Genomic DNA, 16,217 nt, shown 5'->3' on the forward strand with positions numbered 1-16,217 from the left:
CCTGATAAGGTCCTATTGAAATCATCATTTCTATCCGCTCCCAAATTTTCATGTCGATAGGACTTTCTCCTCGGAAACGGGGGGTGCTGAGCGAATTTGGTTAATTCTGTATTTTTTGAAAAATTCTCTAAGTTCTTAGTCAAATTTATCAAACTCGATACTAGTTCTCATTCATTCTGCTTTGCTATCATTCTTTATACCACACTTTTAAAGCAGCTCGTTTTTGATTCATTTTTTGTATACCAAACTTTATTCTTTTCTTTTTATCTGAACATTGTTTTCTTTTCATTATTCATTTGGTTCCTTTTCGTTTATCCATGGACCCAATTGAATACAATCAAATTTTCGAATACCATCTTAATAAGACCATTCCTAATACGTGTATCGACAATTTATCCCGGAACGCTTTCGTTCGTAAGTCGAAAGGCTAACATTTTTCTGATGGCGTTCTTCGAAAGAACGGAAGAACTGTTGTTTCTGCCTCAGCGGCATGGGAAACTTTAAAACATATTCACGACGTAACTCTTGACCATAAAGGTGCGGGAAAAGCATTAGAAAGTTTTGCCGCTGAACGTTACGACAATTACAAGTTGCGGGATATATGCCGCTCTCTTACTTCGTTTTGTACTGTATGCGCCTATCGACGTCTTGTTACTATCGATGGTAAGCGAATGGTGCAAAAAAGTGAGAAGAAGCGGATAACAATTTGTGGGGCATTAGGTTTGGAGCCTAAGGAGAAGCTTCCTTTTAATGTCAGAGATGCTCCTTCAACAGACCTGCCGAAGGAACTGATCGACGTGAAAGATTGCGCGACAAACCGTTATAATTGTTTCCTTGCCTGCATTAGTACACGACTTACAGGGTCAATCAATAATTCTGAAGCACTCGTTGTCGCGTTGGAGGTAGCTCGGGAGAGTTGCCTTAAGAAGTGGTACGACAGTTACTACTTTCCGCGTATAGATCTTAATCAGAGCCTGAAAGAACGCGGTATCCAAACTATCGACTTGTTTGCTCTGGCTAAGATCATGGGAGTGCATATTATTGAGTACGATGCAGACAATGGGATTTGGGGTTACTATGCGGGCAATAACTGGGGGTGCGAAAATGGCGCAACTTATACTTGGTTTGAAACGCGCAAGGATAACGAGGCTCACTCTATGCTTGTCGTGGGTGCCTTGAATAAACCTAAGGAACCAAAACCCAAGAGTCGTCGCTATTGAGGCTACCCGGATTTCGTGACCGTAAGTGTAATTAGCCCTACTTAGACTTTTTGCCGTTTCTTAACAAAGGGGTCGTCTTTTTGTCTATTAGTTTTGAATAGATCTTGTTGATTAGTCGAAGTTGCTTTTGTTCATTGTTAATTAGAGTTCGATTAGTTGCATTGATAAACTATAATTACTTCTAGCTCGTGCTGTTGTAAAACGCAATTTAATTAACAAAAAAGTTATTTGTATCAAGCGCTTTCATGTCTTTATAAGTATTTTTGATTTTACTTGTTCATTTGATTGATTTGCAAAATTATATATTCTACAGATAGTCTAACTCCTCAAGTAGCCCGATTTTTTCTTCATTTCACCCATGCTTGATGCATGTTTGCTGCAAGTTGTACCTCACTAATTATCTTAATGTCAAAAGAATGTTCCCTTGTAATTAAATTCCACCGCAATTAAATTTGTTGGCTGCAGATTATGATTCACAAAATTAAGAGTTTTTAAATCAACAAAACATGCATAGAACATTCAGCATTGTTTGATATTCGTTTTGATTATGTGTTTGTTGTGAGGCCGCATACATCTTTAACTTCCCATACTGAAAACCGCATTGGCTTGGCAACACTGTTTTTTACCGATCACTTTTGCAAGCGCTAACGAGCTATTCACGTACGCATTTTGTCAGCAAACACAACAAACTTTTTATCCTGTAAGAATTTGGTTCTGTTTTGTTGCCACTTCCCTTGCATACTGGACGAATTTGCGAAGGTTTCCTGGTTTTAGGTAGAAATTCCCTGCAAAACAACGGTTGAATAAATAAAAAATGTAGTTGTAAAATTTGTTGGAAGTTTTTTAGCTCACTCGTTCGCTATAACATATGTTCCTCCAGCCTTGACAATTTTTCTATTTGAGAGCTCATTGATGCCCTTATTGTAATTTGATTGCTGTGTGTTAATCACATTCACAATTAGTTCAAAAAAAATCACGGTTCCCCAAAATTTTAGTTTGTAATGGTTTCTTTTGTCAGGTTGTTGTCAAGATGTTACGAAAACATTTATCTTGGATTCTGCAGATTCCGTTTTTCAAAAAGAACAAGACGAAGATTGAATTAAACATCAGGTGCGACTTACAAATTATACAATTTTATTATCTGCTCAAAAAATATTGAGGTATCATTTTATATTCTAATCTTGAGTTTATGAAAAAAAATAACCCCCTGAGAAATTGAAACTTTAAATTCCCTGAGAATAATACCATAGTAAAATAGTTTTTCAAAACATGCTGACGCATCAGCTTTCCTCTTAATTCTGGCAGTCATCTGTGGAACAATAGTTGTGCAGACATTATCCATACTACATCGCTACCTTTCGTGTATGCTTGGTGGACAGTCTGCCTCCGCATAGTGGTCGAAGAACGTTTCCTGTAACAACACATGGTTACTTTGTTTTTAGTCCCTCAGTGCAGAATAGTCTTTCTATTTCTAGGTAACATTTTGTAATCTCTATTTCAAACAGTTCTTCTGAGTAAATGCTCAGGCCATAGGCTGACGCCGGAAATGTGATGGAGTTAAGGAAAGGATACGCAAAATTTAATTTTTTCTGCAGAACTAAGCTTCCATCTGTTAAAGTGTAAACGTGTTGTTATGCTTTGTTAACCTAATGACTTAGGTGGTGTCTCGTTGATTTAACAAAATTGGAATATACCGCTCCTGAATAAGAGAACGCGTTATTGTTTTCAATAGCTCTGATTGATAGAAAACGTTTGTCTTGCTTTGCCAAACTATCTCCTCTCCTGAATTTAAAGGCTTTCATTCTCGCTATAGTAACTTTCAAGAAATTTTGTACTGCTTTCTGATTCGAGCGCATTCAAATTTTGCTTTAAATATGAGTTGCTGCATCTCTCAAGTACTATGTCATCTTTATAGAGTCGACCTCGCTTTTTAACTCACATTACAGCCCAATAATGAAGACTAGAAAGTAGGTTTAATAGTTTGTATTTTTATCTGGCATATACAACACTTCGTAAAATTTAAAGAATTATTTTTTTTTGAAAATCTGATGAAGTTTTCGTGACTTTCGTGAAGCAGAGGCGGCTGCTGAAAAACAATAAACACAGTTGTAGAAAACGATTGATTTAAATTTCAGATGCCATCGACAAATTATAAAAATTTTGATGCAGCGAAAATGTTATAAGTGAAGCTCAAAAAATACATGCTCTACTCAAAAAATGATTACATCACATGGTCTGCGCATACATCGTATGACCTTATATCTTGCCATAGTTGTACAGACATTTTCCATTGTGAATGAAAACTGTCTCTCGCGCGAATTTTTTCATTAAACACTTTGACTTTTTGAAGTAATTCTTCTTTACATTTTTTCGGATCATTTCCGTATGTCGATTTCCAATTGTCTGCATAATGGTTGAAGCCATTTGTTGCCAGCGGAAAAAAGTTCGGTTGATTTAAAAAGATGATAAGAATTAAAATTCAGTTTCCGGTTAAGGTTTGCAACGGCCTGCGCAGCTTTATTAACTTAATGAGTTGAGATGTTTCTTGGTGATAAAACACTCGAAGGACAATTAGTTAACAGTGTTGGTGTATTCAGTGTGTTCTTGTCTTCCCCGAGTCGAGTTGTCACCGCCATTCAACGCAAAATTATGTAAGATAAGCGGTGAATGCGGTGAAATTACATAAATCATGCGGTGAATGAGGTGGAAAAAACTTCTATCTCCTTGTAGCGGTAAAATTACATAATTTCACCGCTGAATTTAGCGGTGAAATTACATAAATTCACTGCTTTGAAAAAAATTGTCCAAAGTATGTAAGACAAGCAGTGAACGCGATGAAATTAGATAAATTCACCGCTTAACTTAGTGGTGAACTTACATAAACTAACCGCTTAGAAAAAGTGTTCAGATTCTGTGGGAATAGCCATGAATGCGGTGAAATCACATAAGTTCACCGCTTAGAAAACGCTTCGAATTGTCTTTTGTTCAACGAAATTAAGATACATTTATTAAGAGACGCACGAAAAATGTACTCGCGAATAATCACAAATCTTTTTGAAACTTTTTTAAGCGGTGAATTTATGTAATTTCACTACTAGAGTAAGCGGTGAACTTATACACTTTCACGGCATTCACCACATTTCACCGCTAAAATTTGTAATTTCACCGCTTATCTTAAAAAATTTCAACGCGAATGTTTTACAAAAAAGAGAGTGAAATTGATTTAAATTCAAAACAAATATTCAAGATGTTAGTAAGAAGTGGCGCAGTGGACAAAGAAGTGGCTGACATGCAGGAGGTGAGAGGTTCCAATCCGTGCAAGGAACCTAACTTGTAGTAAGCGCTGAAATGTGCAGAATTTTTGTAAGTTCACCGCTTACTCTAGCGGTGAACTGACACAATTTCACCAGATTCACCGCATTTCACCGCAAAATTATGTACGAAATTTGCGGTTCAAAAACCAACTTTTGACCACTAATCTTACATATTTTTCCGATTTTTTTCCCGACCCGGGTCAGTTTCCCAGGTTGAGGTTTTTGCTTGTCCTCGTTGATGACGCAGACCATTTTTGAACGCACACAGGGGTACGGTGCGTTAAAAAAATACACGTTCGAGGATTCTTGTTTAACGAGCAGCATAAATGAGCACGTACTTAATTTCTCGCAATAATAGGCTGTCCAGAATTGGATAATGACTTGATATTGCTCTCAAAATCTGACAGGATATTAATGTCAAGTGAATAACACTCTCTACCGTCCTAAATAAAGTCTGCCCAAATACAAACCATTTGTTATCATAAAATCTCACTCCAACTTCAAAACACCATGATATATATATATATATATATATATATATATATATATATATATATATAGATTTATCATGTACTCCAACAAGACCTTGCATCTGTTGTTCCCCATATGTATTTTTGCTTCACATGCGTAAAAGGGGTTCGAAAAAATTGAATCCCCCTAATCTGTTGCGGTAACAGAACAGGTATTTTCATATTCGATTTTGAAGACTAAAACTCCTCTTTTGATATTCCTATTTAGGAAGTTTCTTACTTAGGAGAAAGTAATTCATGGAAATGTATTTGTGACATTTTTTGCCAAGCCGGATTTTCATGAGTATTTTAGCTGCGGAAATTATCACTGACAATTTTGTTTGTGCTACTCTGTTCTTCAGGCACTTTTGACGTGGTTTTACGCTTTTCAAAAAGCTTTTTGTTATCACAATTTTCTAAATTGTGAAATGTATACTTTAGTTGATTCATAAAAACAGAGGACAAACACATACAGACTATATCGACAGCCTATTCAATTGAGAAAACTTTCCAAGAGTCTTCGACCCGGACTTTTTTTCAAAGATCAGTCTTTTCTGTAAACACAAACAAGGCATAGTCTGGATCATGATCTTTTCGTTCTGATGAGTCTTTTCATAGCTTCAACGAGCTAAAGTCTGGATCATGTCGCATATGGGTCTCGATGGGTCTATTCATAAAGACGTTTGAACGAACACATGAACGCATCAAAATTTTTAACGAGTCAATGTCTAGATCATGAGTGATTTTGGTCTGCCTGGTTATTTTCATGGAAAAAAAGGTTCTGGATCGGTATTTTTATAATTCATTTTGAATGCGGACCTCAGACTGGGTTATTTACCCGGTAGATAATTTGTCGTGTGCTGCTAAACGAACATCTTCTTTGAATTTTATGGCTTTTGATTTTGCGATGTTAACTTTCAGTGACTCATAGTTAAGTATGATTCGAGTGCGTGAAAAATTTGTTATGGAGACTTGACCTCTGGTACCAAGTACCAAGTCGTCAGCATAGAGATTGTCTTCTAAATCATAGCGTTTTACGTCGTAACACAGTTCCGCAATGAAAACTCTAAAAAGAGGGGAAGGCAGTTTATCTCCCTGAAAATCACCGTTTTTTGCTTGGTTTCTTCCGAGAACAGTTTTCCTGCAGAGTCGACAGGCGATTCTTATGTTTTTTCGTTGTTTTCATGCAGATACACTTATTATTCATATACGAGTGCACAGTTGAAAAAGAAAAATGTTGAAGTGAACATCAGGTCCTACTGACAAATTTACAAAGACAGTTTTAATTTTTTACAGGTCTAAGTTCTTCATTCAATTTATGAGTTTGTAAATCTTTTGAAGTTGTGACGGTTTTTCTACCAATTGGGACAGCCTTCTGTGCAGACGAAATAGTTTGTACAAACAGTTTCCTTTGTACATCTTGATCACCTTCTGTGTTTTGATGACAATTTTTCATCGCATGCTCGACACACAAAAATTTTTTTTCTGGTAGATTGTTACCTTCTGAGTGTTTAAGAAATCCGCAAAAATTTTTCAATGACATTCTTTCGAATTTTTGGTAAAAGGTCTTTAACTTTAATTTAAATAAATTGTTTGTTTCAAATTATTTTTAAGGTCAAGATCATCTCTGCCTGATAGAAAAAGTGTAACAACTTTTGCTAGTCTGATTTGAATGTTTTTGGTATTTGCCATCCTCGTCTGATTGAAATGGTTTTTGTCTTTGCGAGGTTAACGTTCAATTAGTTTCTAGAACGATATGATTCGAGTTTGTTTAAACTTTTCATTAAAATTTATTACTGCTGCTAGCGATTAACGGAGCGTTGGCCTAGACAAATTAACTCTAAATCAATGCGTTTCAACTCGTAATACCAGATCAGCAATGGAAAGACTAAAAAGTAAGGGTGACAGTTTGTCTTATTAAGCAACACCAGTTTCTTCCTTTTTTGTCCGAGAGCGATTCCTCATCAAAGACTTGCTACAAATTGCACCTAAGACCATGTTATCCATCTTATTTAGTTTTTATGTCAATAGATTCCTCACACCTGTGACATCCTTCTATGCAGCAGAATTAGATTATACAGAAAACTTTTTTGTACACCTTGGTAACCGTCTGTCTTTTGTTGACAATTTTTCATCCCATGTAGGTCAAAGAAAAAAATTTTTGCGGTAGTTGGTTAGTTTGTGAGTGTTTACTCACTCCGCAAAAGCTATTCGACGACTTTTCTTTCGACTTTAAGTTAAAATATTGTTTGCTCTGTTTTAAATAGATTGTCTGTTTAATTAAATCCAAATAATGTGACCACAAAAATGTTTGTGTTTAGGAGGGAATGCGCTGATTCAAAATTAGTGCTCTGTCATTTTGAGTTTCGGATTTAGGTGTACAATCGTTTGATAATTTTTTTCAACAAAAAAAATATGTGCTATCATGAGCACTCATGACTGAAGTCATAAAAATTGAATTGATAACTCCTACCTAACAAAAATTGTTAGTGTACTCATTTGAATTGCCTGATGAAAAATTTTTGTGGTGGAAAAATTTTGTGGGCTATGCCAAAAAACTCTTCTTTAGAATTTAAGGCTTTTGTTTTTGCTATAAAAAGATAACCACTGTTGTAGAGAACCATTTTTTTGGTTTTAATTTTCGTGTCTCAATAATCACGTTTTTACTCACAATAGAGACCGGCATTGGAAAGCCTAAAAAGGGGGGGTAATAGTCTGTATCCTTCAGCAGCCCGGTTTTGTCTTTGTTTCACCCGAGATTGATGGTTATCTACAGCTTGCTGCAAGCTTTCCCTCAGAAATTATCATAATGTAGATAGAAGGATCCCTTGTAGTCCAATTGTAATTAAATTTGACGGCAGATTATGATTGGCATTTCACAAATTAAGATTGACATAAATAAACGGTTTTTAAATCAACGAAACATGCATAGAACATTCAACATTGTTTGATTTTCATTTTGAATGGTATTTTATGTCCGCATGCATCTTTTTCTTTCCATTTTGAAAACCGTTCAGGCTTGGAGGTATTATTTATTTTTTGTTACCGGACAAGAATAAAGGTATTAATGTACTCGATTATTTTATCTGATGAAATATTTGTCATCTTATGCAAAGCGTACTCGGCTCGTGAATTTGATGGCTTCTGTCTTTGCGATGTCAGAACTCGAGTCATTTCTAGAACAGTGTAATTCGAGTTTGCAGAGTCTTTGCTTTATTTATGAAAGACTGATGCTACCAAGTACTAGATCGTCGGCACAGTAAATTACCTCTAAATCATCACGTCTCCACTCGTAGTACAGATCAGCAAAGAAAAGACTAAAAAGTTACGGTGAGAGTTTTTCTACTTAAGCAAAACCAGCTAAGCGAAACCGGTTTCATGCTTTTTTTGTCAGAGAGCGATTCTTCATCAAAGGTTTGATGCAGGTTGCACCTAAATCCATGTTTTCCCATCTTAAGTAGTTCTTATATCTGTAGATTCCGATCAAGGAAGTCAAATGCGTTGTCGTAGTAAACAAATATGCGTCAAAATTTCCACCTTGTCTCAGAGATTCGTTCTGATTAAATTATTCAGATGGGAGGCTAAATGCATTGTCGAAGGGTAACAAAAAACCATAGTATGTGCTTGGTGGTAGTATACCGCAACTTTCCACCCACATTCTTAAAGGTAGATAAATTATTCTGGTAATCTTTTTGTACAGACAACCCAACAAAATTAGAAAGTGAACTCCCAGAAAAAAAAGATTGAATGAAAGTTGTCAATTACAAAGAAAATTTTCTTTATACTCTCGCTTGTTATGCCATCTGATCCTCCAGCTGTACCATTTTTTCAAATTTGAGTGTTCCTTGTTGACTTCCGTTATTATATTATAGGTTTTTAGGCCTGGATAACACTTCGGGTTCCCAAATCGTTTGGCTAGGAACAGTTTCTCTTGAGAGATTGTTTTTCGCCACATAGTCTTATGAAGTACGCCTCCCAAACCTTAACTAAAAATTGTGTTCCTCTGTGGGTCTCCTTTTTTATTCCAGTATGTCCAATAACTCCTTTTTCTGCATTCTATTATTAATAATACTTAAATCTTTTGACTGATTCGATAAATTTTCCCTCTATTTTACACTTTTTCTGAAATTTCGTTACACTTCAAAATCGTGATCCTTCCTGGAAATTTTGTCTGTATTCAGCTTTCAGTTGCATTTGCCGCAAGCACAATTCGTTATTAAAACATTTTGGCTGATACTTTTTAGCAGAGGCGGCGGCCAATTCCTAAATTGCCTTGCTGATTATGCTTACGAATCGTCGATTCCACTTAGTGCAGAAAACTTTTGTCTTTTTTTCAAAGTTTTTGACAGTTTTCCGATGTTTATTGCGTACTTTCTTGCTTTCGCCCTCTCGATGCGGTTTTGTATTTGTTTTTTACGTCCACACTACTTGCCACATGTTTATGTTTTGTTAAGATTGTGTCTTTATTTCTATTGATTTTCTTCTTTCTATTGGTGTGACTTAACTCAGATTCGACTTGTTACAAAGGACAATTCTATCATGATTCCACAGTTTTGGGGTTCGTAGGTTTGTGCGTTTTTTTGTTTATAAAAAGCATATACCACTTACTCATGGATTCACAGAGTAGAGCACCGCGAGTCGTGATATCAAGTCTACAATTGAAGTCAACTCTCATTGCTATGTGACTACTGCTATGACAGTTTTTCATAGTTTTCGTTAGTTCCTAATATATGATTTCTAAGCCAATTTCAGACGTATATAGGCTGCGGTAACTATAAGGATAATTGCTTCGAGTCTATCAATATCCCTCAGTTCCTTGTTTCAGATGTGTCTGGATGTATTTATACAGATTTGAAACGATTGCTATCTCTAAGAAATTTTAGAGCTCTAAAAAGAGCTCGAAGAAGCTCTTTTTAACAGATCCCTTTATAATTTCAATAATTTCCCACCGTATGCGTAGTAGCTGTTGAGATTCTGGTTTGTGCTGACCGATTCTTTGACAATCGAATCTTATGGGAATAATAAGAGCAGTTTCTGTTTCAGATGAGAGCAATTCGTCTCCATCTTCTACGTTGGAAGGATCAGGATGGCTACCAAGAAGTACCAATTTTATTGGACCACATCTTTTTCCCCTGCTGTCTCATTGTTGAATCATTTGAAAACATCGACGAAACTCAGCTTCTGTGGTTCAGTGGATTGCTTAGTAATCAGTTGCTTAAATTCACTTTTATCATTCATTACTTTCTCAAATTCTTCCTTTCGTGTCAAATCGCCTTCGCTCTCCTTCCGTTCTATGTTTTGCTAATGTTATAAACGAGCGTTTTGGTACTGGAAATTTTGGTCAAAAGTACAAAATCACGTGTTGAAGTTTCATTAAAACATGATTAAAAAGTTGATCTTGCTCCTTGGACGGTTAATCTGTCTCCATCTTCTCCAATGAAAGGATCAGAATGGTTACCTATAGAACTATCATTTTGGACCTCATCTTCTGCTCCTGCTGTTTACTGTTAATTCATTTGACACATTAGTAAGATAAAGTATGAATCAGTTTTTATCTGTTTAAAAGTTTCCTTTTAAAAACTTACGACTCCAAGAAGCCAACAATTTGTACTTATACTTCTCCAATACCATTTAAGAACCAGCAGTTGCCTCTGCTAAAAAAATCAATGAAATCGTTTAATATAATTTTTAATAGCTGCACAAGCAATTGAAAGCTGAATACAGACACCGGCTTCAGAAAGGAACGCGTATTCTCTAAGTGAAAGAAACCTTCAGCAAAATGTGTAAAAAAGAAGAAAACGCAACAAGTGTCATAAGATTCTTTTTTCGTAAATACCGACAACTATTTTTTGCGAGTATTCAACCTTTGTTTTCCAGAGAGTTCACTTTTTAACATTTCGAAACCCAGGATGAAGTCCGCGACCCAAGACAGGTATTGGCCAGACCGACTTGGGTCGCGGACAGGGGGGTCCGGTGCGACCGTCCACAATGGTCTGGAAAAAATTTGGGTGGCGCCTTCCGTCTGGCCAATGGCAATTTTAGTCTGTTCGGTCTGGCGAATACCCATTTTTCGGTCTGTTCGGTCTGGCCAATACCCATATTTCGGTCTGTTCGGTCTGGTCAATACCCATATTTCGGTCTGTTCTGTCTGGCCAATACCCAAATTTTGGCCTGTTCGGTCAGGCCAATACCTAATTTCAAGGCCTAGAGGTCCAGCCAAATAAGAGCCAAATTGTATAAATGAGTGCTGTATTGACTGTTTGTCAAAATAGCAGCCCATAAATGGTAAACGACATCTACTTCTAGATGATTAGAATACTTCATTAACCTTCTTTTGAAATTTGAATTTTTCTTTAAATCGACGGTTTTTTTTTCAATATTGTTTTTTAAAATCTCATATTCATTTGTCATTCAAAAAAATGAAATGAATAAATTATAAATTTTATTGGATGCTTATACACGTTTAAATGAGCCTGGCTATTAGTCTGGCCTAGGATCTGTTCGGTCTGGCCAATGGTCTGGCCTAAGGTCTGTTCGTTCTGGCCATTAATCTTGACAACGGTCTAGCGGATGGTCTGGCCTACGGTCTGGACAAAGGTCTGGCCTAAGGTCTGTTCGGTTTGGCCATTAATCTTGACAACAGTCTGGCGGATGGTCTTGCCTACGGTCTGGACATTGGTCTGGCCTAGGGTCTGTTCGGTCTGGCCATTGGTCTGGACAACGGTCTGGCCGTTGGTCTGGACAACGGTCTAGCCTAAGGTCTGTTCGGTCTGCCCAAGGGTCTGGACAATGTCTGGTCAGTCTGGCCAATGGTGTCCAAAGTCTGTTCAGTCTGGCCAATGGTGGCCAAAGTCTGCTCGGTCTGGCCAATACCTATCTTTGGGTATTGTAGGTCTGGCCAATGCCTGTTTTGGGCATGGTCGCTCTGGCCAATACCTGTCTTGGGTTGCGGACTTCATCCTGGGAATTATTGTATATGCCACCACTATACAAAGAAATGGTAGAAAAACAGATTCAAACCCTATAGGTGAAGAAAGAAGAATGTTGTTGACGATACAAAATCTTTACAAGAATATTGTATCAACCTTTGCAAAATTTTTGTCAAGCAAATAATGGTATCCTTGTGGTCCGACGATATTGCACGCGGCAACTCAACGCCAACAATCACTCGAAATAAACGTGACAGAATGTGGAAAGTTCAACGCATGCTCTTTTCATAGCAAAAAGCCTCTAATTTTACTAACGGAATCTATTGATACAAAAACCAGTTAGGATGAAACTTTCTTTTTTCAACGTCAGATACTGACTAAGTGGTCAAGGTGTCAGATTCCCATCAAGAATAGTGCCGGTCGTCAAATCGGTGGGGCACACGAAAAAATAACTTGACAAGTAAGGCAGATAATTAACATTTTTTTAAAAAAATATTTCATAAAAGATGCGATACGGGAAGATAAACTACATAGTGGCTCAATAAAAATTTTGAAAGTGATCTCCGAGTTTACAAATTGTGGTAAAAATAGGTGAAAACATAAAGAAGACTGGTCTACTAACCGCGCCACCGCAACCGTCAACGGTAGAGAAATACAAAAACTACCATCATAAAATCTTGTCGAAAGTCTTGTCATTCGAAGTTCGCAAACCCTGTCTCCACCCGCAAAACTATAGAAATTCTTAGTTCGTAATCGGAAAAATTCAAATTGAACCTTTTCAGGGAAATACATATAACCATTTTGAAGCAGACTGGTCCTAGAAGCTGTTAAAACGTTTTAATCTAAAAAAAGCAAAGTCTCAAAATCAGATCACGAGTGAGCTTCTCTTAAACTCGCTTCGACCAATCTGCTTAGTGTCCAGTTTCAGCTGCCTGTGTAGACTGTGTCTTCTCATAACTGCTCTCTAAGTCATGTTTGAAGGTTGCGTCAACAACTTGCTCACCAATTAAGGAAAGAGGGGTCTTGTGTTTGCCCAATGATGAAGCCAAAAAAGCAGGAAGGACAAAAAATTGCCTGAAAGAGACAACACGTATAGCTTGTGAGGCGGGCGAGACTGCTTGCAGAAGCGCTTTTTCATCAAGACTTACAGTTGTTGCCTTGCTCAATCTTGCATTCAAAATCGCATACTATTTGTCCATTAATTCTTGTTCCAAGAAACAGGGGCTTGTTTTAAGAAAACAAATAAATTTCGGCATACTGAAACCATTTTGATCGAGATAAAAAACACAGTGCGCATTTAGTTTTTCAACAACTTCTGACTTGTTTATAAATCTTTAGTTTTTCCTAGAGCAGAGAATGCCTCATGATCTTTCCTAATGGGGCTCCTAAAATTACAGGATTGTCTTATGCTGTAACGTAGGCTCTTGTCAAATTCTTCCTCGGAACTTCAACCTATCTATTTTTTTTAAACCTCCTACTACAATTCTATAGTCATCTGACAGGTTGAAAAATTCCAAGCACCATGTGTTGAGCATTGGCTTCATTTAATTAACGAGTGCCCGTACTATTTTGAAGAACAGTGGAGGCGCTTCTTTGTTCCCCTCTTGAGACCTTTTCTCTGAAAATATAAAAGCATCTCCGTAATATAGGGAACTGTGTTGACTACAGTCGGCGTATGTGCAGTTGTCACCATCGGTCTGATGTTGCGTACATATTTATAAGCATTGTGACTTTATTTACGGTTTTGAAGGGAATGTTAAAATCGAGTTTATGTGAAACATCAGTTTTGGGGGAAAATGGTGCCAGCAAATATTTAAAAAGCTTAGCTGCTGTTTCTGCACCCTTGTGAGATCTGCGACCATCTTTAGTGTTACCGGAATAAGTCTTACGTGCGTCAATTCAATCAATTTTGAGTTCCCATTTTTAGACGCAACTCTAAGATAAGTATTTTCAGCAGCTATTGGGCGTAGACCGCGGACACTATTAATTAGTGCAATCAAATTTGCAATCTCCAAAAAAGAGGGCCTGCACTGTCTGATGAAGCCTGTTGTGTGCAATTAGGTTCTCTAGTTTCGTAATAATTCTCAAAAACTCTAAACTTGCAATATCGTGAGATTCGGAGATCAGATCTCTCAGATTCTTGGGGTTTAGACCACCAGTTCAACCTCCCAAGCCCCATGTCTTTAAAAACATCGTGATTGCTCGTGATAAAGGATTCTGAAAATGCAGCAGAAGAAACATGTAGATTGGACCGCTTTGAAAATAGTTTCTCGTATTTGCTTGTGTTCTATGGGGCACAATGTCACTGCGTGCTGAGGGGATGTCAGCTGAACTGTTGCACTTGTCAAGCTTCGCTGATGTCCAATAACATTGATTTTGTTATCGGCGTTGTTTTTTCTAGAATCTACGCCGAGAATATTGACACTGTTATCTCTAGTCCTCTGATTTATGAATGAGCTCCAGTTATCCGTTTTCTTCACAGCCTTTTTGGTTTGGCTCAAAAAACTCAATACTGACGCATTTTACTTAATCCATTTCTCACAGTTGGAGGGTGCAGATTTAATCTTGTCAGTTCTGTCCGTGATACAAATAGCCAGTTTAAAACGGCGTCTGTTTGAACGCACTTGAGAAACCGCGTTTTGGAAAATTTAACAATCTTATCAGGGCTCAAGATGTTATCTGAGAGATTGGAATTGACGAAAAGCCTGAAATTTACATATTTTTGTGCGTTTGAATATTTCGCATTCTTCAGAAAAATTTTGTATTGGGCTACTGCCGATAATATAATGCCAGAAATCACATCAAGCACATTGTATCCAGTTCAGGAGTCACGAGGGACTCAACTAGTTCTCAGCGTTCTATAACTTTTTAAATTTTTGAGGCTTAATGGTAAAAAGTAATAATGCAAAGGGGAAGTTGTGCCAAGCAGATTTGGCCCATCGTAGAAACTAATAATATTTGCCTAATAAAACATATGGTAAAAGTGGGAAAAACATTTAGAAAGCATGAACTAAAGAAACGATCTAACCCGAAGCTGACTGACGGCCCAATTTCTGGAGCCTCACTTCAAGTTGATGGAAACGCATGAAAACTACATGGAAACATCCAATAAGAAACACATTTGAGTAAATGGATACAGGACATGGGAAATTTCCCAACAAGGAGAAAGACGTACATTGAAAACAGGATCATTTCCAAATCTTATCAATTGTCACTCTCGTGATATCATTTCAAAGTCTTGTCACAGCACAAATTTCATAGAGCGCTGCTATTCAAAAATTTGCTTTAAAAGATAAATGAATTAAAATTTTTGAGAAACTCAACTCTGCTCCTAAGAGTCTAAGAACGGCAAAAGAATTAATTCCAAACTAGTTTAAATGGGACTCCATGGCAACACCAAACAGTGCAACCAGTACTTAGGCGCGAACTTTAGCAAGTCTTAGATGAGGAATAGATCTTGGACGATTTAAAACAGGAAAATGAATTTCCTCAAGGAGACAAACTGTCGGACTTATCTTTAGTCATTTCCTTGCTGATCTGTACTACGAGTTGAAACGCGATGATTTAGAGATTTTTTTCTATGCCGATGATACAATTATTGGTCGCAGCAGTCGTTCATATTTAAACCAATGTTCAAACAAACTTATATTGCACTTATTCGTAACTTGAATTTTGTTCAAAAAACAAAAGATAAAATTCCTCGCAAAGACAAAATCCATCATATTCAGAGATGAGATGGCTGAGCAAAAGAATAAAATCACTTTCCATCATGTAAAACAATCGAGAATAATGACACTTTCCGTTTCCCCAGGTGTCATATTTTTAACTTTCTTATCACCAAGTCACCACTTGGAAACACTTAATCAAAGCAGCCCATCAAGCTGTTGCAAACCTTTATCAAAAACTCAGAAATTCAACTGCGGAAATTTCACTCAGCAAATCGGCTGTTTAATTCGACTGTTTTGCGGCGGCATCCTATGTTATCAAACTCCAGACCGACCATCTATTTGAAATAGAGATGAAGAAATACTACCGTGGAAAATGAATGAGTAAACAGCTTGTGACTGATATTCATCGACCAGCATGGTCTGAAAAACTGTCCAGCGAAACACAGAAGATCAATTGTCATTCTCATTGATGAAGAATGAGATTGACAGACAAAGCAACAATTTTTTTCAGCTATAGGAATTTGGTTCTTCTTTTGTGCCATTTTAGAAGAAGATTGAATTAAACGTCAGGTACCAC

The 16,217-nt window shown here is 37.0% G+C and overlaps 1 long non-coding RNA gene across 1 annotated transcript; it reads left to right on the forward strand.

Moving 5' to 3' along the window:
• Positions 1 to 1,857: 1,857 nt before the first annotated feature.
• Positions 1,858 to 10,247, forward strand: LOC142341002 (uncharacterized). The gene is made up of 3 exons (XR_012759102.1): positions 1,858 to 1,920; positions 2,239 to 2,330; positions 10,087 to 10,247. It is a non-coding gene; the product is annotated as an uncharacterized LOC142341002 (long non-coding RNA).
• The last annotated feature ends 5,970 nt before the right edge of the window (positions 10,248 to 16,217 follow it).

The sequence above is a fragment of the Convolutriloba macropyga genome, chromosome 6 (assembly GCF_964194025.1).
Source record: "Convolutriloba macropyga chromosome 6, txConMacr16.3, whole genome shotgun sequence".
Taxonomy (NCBI): Eukaryota; Metazoa; Xenacoelomorpha; order Acoela; family Convolutidae; genus Convolutriloba; species Convolutriloba macropyga.